Source organism: Pan paniscus, chromosome 2 (assembly GCF_029289425.2).
Source record: "Pan paniscus chromosome 2, NHGRI_mPanPan1-v2.0_pri, whole genome shotgun sequence".
NCBI classification, from domain to species: domain Eukaryota; kingdom Metazoa; phylum Chordata; class Mammalia; order Primates; family Hominidae; genus Pan; species Pan paniscus.
Window position 1 is genome coordinate 160,251,039 of NC_085926.1, and position 3,425 is coordinate 160,254,463.

At 43.7% G+C, this 3,425-nt stretch overlaps 1 pseudogene; it reads left to right on the top strand.

The window, feature by feature from the left end:
• Nucleotides 1–967: 967 nt before the first annotated feature.
• Nucleotides 968–3,102, top strand: LOC129397468 (uncharacterized; annotated as a pseudogene).
• Nucleotides 3,103–3,425: the final 323 nt, after the last annotated feature.

Below are 3,425 nucleotides of genomic sequence, written 5' to 3' on the forward strand. Positions count from 1 at the left end.
TAAAATATTCATATTTGGCTGTATTATTTTTCAGTAGTTTCCTTCTATTCCTAGTTTGTTGGGGGTTTTTATTTTAAAAGTGTATCGACTTTTTTTTCAAATACTTTGTCTGTATAAATTGAGTATATTCCTTTAAAAGCCAGGGTAAATTTAAAACCTGTAATTAATAATTGCCACTTTGTTGTCAGTGTAAATAATGGCATAGCAAATCCTTAACCCAGTAACCCAGGATGGGCCAAATGCATTCAGTCGGTAGTGGCAACTGCTTTGCTAAAAGTAGAAAAGTAACTTTTAGAGGAAACCGCGTTGTGAGCACACCTCACAAGTTCAGAGTTATTCTAAGTCAAAAAAAGCAAAAAGTAGCTTACTAACTCAAAAATCTTAAAGTATGGGTCTACTATGTTAGAAAAGCATAATGTAACTCCAACCACTGATAATTCCCTTAACCCAGCAGATTTCCTATCAAGGGATTTAAATCTTAATTACCACAAAAAAGTCCGACCAGACCTAGGAGGAACTCCCTTCAGGACAGGAGGATAGATGGTTCCTCCCAGGTGATTGAGGAAAAAACCACAATGGGTATTCAGTGATACGGAGACTCCTGTGGAAGCAGAGTTAGAAAAATTGCCTAATAACTGGTCTTCTCAAACGTGCGAGCTGTTTGCATTCAGCCAAGCCTTAAAGTACTTACAGAATCAAAAAGACTATCTCGATCCTGACTCAAAAGGATACCTACACCCTCTCTGAAATGAATTTGCATAAGAATTGCTTTTATGGAAATGCATCTTGATGGGGCAGCTGGGTTGTTATGAAATAGGAACCCAGCCCAGCTCTAGGACTCACCCCTGAACGCAAAGGCAATGTTGGGCACGCTGGTAAAGGACCACTAGAATCCAGCAGCCTGGACCCCTTTCTTTGTGGTCAAGAGAGGTGGGAAAACAGGTGCAGGACTGCTACATCGGTGAGCATAACTAATTCAATAAGCAGAGGTCCATGGGTGGTTACACACCCTGGAAAAGAATAAGCATTAGGCCCTTAGAGGACGCACTAGGTCTAATGCTTATCGGAAAATGACTAGGGGTGCTGACACCCCTATGTTCTTTTTTCAGATGGGAAATGTTCCCCCCACCCCAAGGCAAAAACACCCCTAAGATGTATTCTGGAGAATTGGGACCAATTTGACCCTCAGATGCTAAGAAAGAAATGACTTGTATTCTTCTGCAGTACTGCCTGGCCATGATGTCCTCTTCAAGGGGGAGAAACCTGGCCTCCTGAGGGAAGTATAAATTATAATACCATCTTATAGCTAGACCTCTTCTTTAGAAAGGAGGGCAAATGGAGTGAAGTGCCATATGTGCAAACTTTCTTTTCATTAAGAGACAACTCGCAATTATGTAAAAAGTGTGGTTTATGCCCTACAGGAAGCCCTCAGAGTCTACCTCCCTATCCCAGTGTCCCCCCGACTCCTTCCCCAACTAATAAGGACCCCCCCTTTTACCCAAATGGTCCAAAGGCGAAAGACAAAGGGATAAACAATGAATCAGACAGTGCCAATATTCCCCGATTATGCCCCCTTCAAGCAGTGGGAAGAGGAGAATTTGGCCCAGCCAGAGTGCATGTAACTTTTTCTCTCTCAGACTTAAAGCAAATTAAAATAGACCTAGGTAAATTCTCAGATAACTCTGATGGCTATATTGATGTTTTACAAGGGTTAGGACAATCCTTTGATCTGACATAGAGAGATATAATGTTACTGCTAAATCAGACACTAACCGCAAATGAGAGAAGTGTCGCCATAACTGCAGCCCGAGAGTTTGGCGATCTCTGGTATCTCAGTCAGGTCAATGATAGGATGACAACAGATGAAAGAGAATGATTCCCCAGAGGCCAGCAGGCAGTTCCCAGTGTAGACCCTCACTGGGACACAGATTCAGAACATGGAGATTGGTTCCACAGACATTTGCTAACTTGCATGCTAAAAGGACTAAGGAAAACTAGGAAGACTATGAATTATTCAATGATATCCATTATAACACAGGGAAAGGAAGAAAATCCTATTGCCTTTCTGGAGAGACTAAGGGAGGCACTGAGGAAGCATACCTCTCTGTCACCTGACTCTATTGAAGGACAACTAATCTTAAAGGATAAGTTTATCACTCAGTCAGCAGCAGACATTAGAAAAAAAAACTTCAAAAATCTGCCTTAGGCCTGGAGCAAAACTTAGAAACCTATTGAACTTGGCAACCTCGGCTTTTTATAATAGAGATCAGGAGGAGTAGATGGAACAGGACAAATGGGATAAAAAAAAAAAAGGCCACCGCTTTAGTCATGGCCCTCAGGCAAGTGGACTTTGGAGGCTCTGGAAAAGGGAAAACCTGGGAAAATCAAATGCCTAATAGGGCTTGCTTCCAGTGTGGTCTACAAGGACACTTCAAAAAAGATTGTTCAAGTAGAAATAAGCCGCCCCCTCGTCCATGCCCCTTATGTCAATGGAATCACTGGAAGCCACATTGTCCCAGGGGACGAAGGTCCTCTGAGTCAGAAGCCACTAACCAGATGATCCAGCAGCAGGACTGAGGGTGCCCAGGGCAAGCGCCAGCCCATGCCATCACCCTCACAGAGCCCCAGGTATGCTTAACCATTAAGGGCCAGGAGGTTAATTGTCTCTTGGACACTGGCACGACCTTCTCAGTCTTACTCTCCTGTCCTGGACAGATAGATCTGTCACTATCCGAGGGGTCTTAGGACAGCCAGTCACTAGATACTTCTCCCAGCCACTAAGTTGTGATGGGAGAACTTTACTCTATTCACATGCCTTTCTAATTATGCCTGAAAGCCCCACTCCCTTGTTAGGGAGAGACATTCTAGCAAAACCAGGGGCCATTATACATCTGAACATAGGAGAAGGAACACCCGTTTGTTGTCCCCTGCTTGAGGAAGGAATTAATCCTAAAGTCTAGGCAACAGAAGGACAATATAGATGAGCAAAGAAAGCCCATCCTGTTCAAGTTAAACTAAAGGATTCCACCCCCTTTCCCTACCAAACGCAGTACCCGCTCAGACCTGAGGCCCAACAAGGACTCCAAAAGATTGTTAAGGACCTAAAAGCCCAAGACCTAGTAAAAGCATGCAGTAGCCCCTGCAATACTCCAATTTTATGAGTACAGAAACCCAACGGATAGTAGAGGTTAGCACAAGATCTCAGGATTATCAATGAGGCTGTTGTTCCTCTATACCCAGCTGTACCTAGCCCTTATACTCTGCTTTCCCAAATACCAGAGGAAGCAGAGTGGTTTTCAGTCCTGGGCCTTAAGGATGCCTTTTTCTGCATCCCTGTACATCCTGACTCTCAATTCTTGTTTGTCTTTAAAGATCCTTCGAACCCGACGTCTCAACTCACCTGGACTGTTTTACCCCAAGGGTTC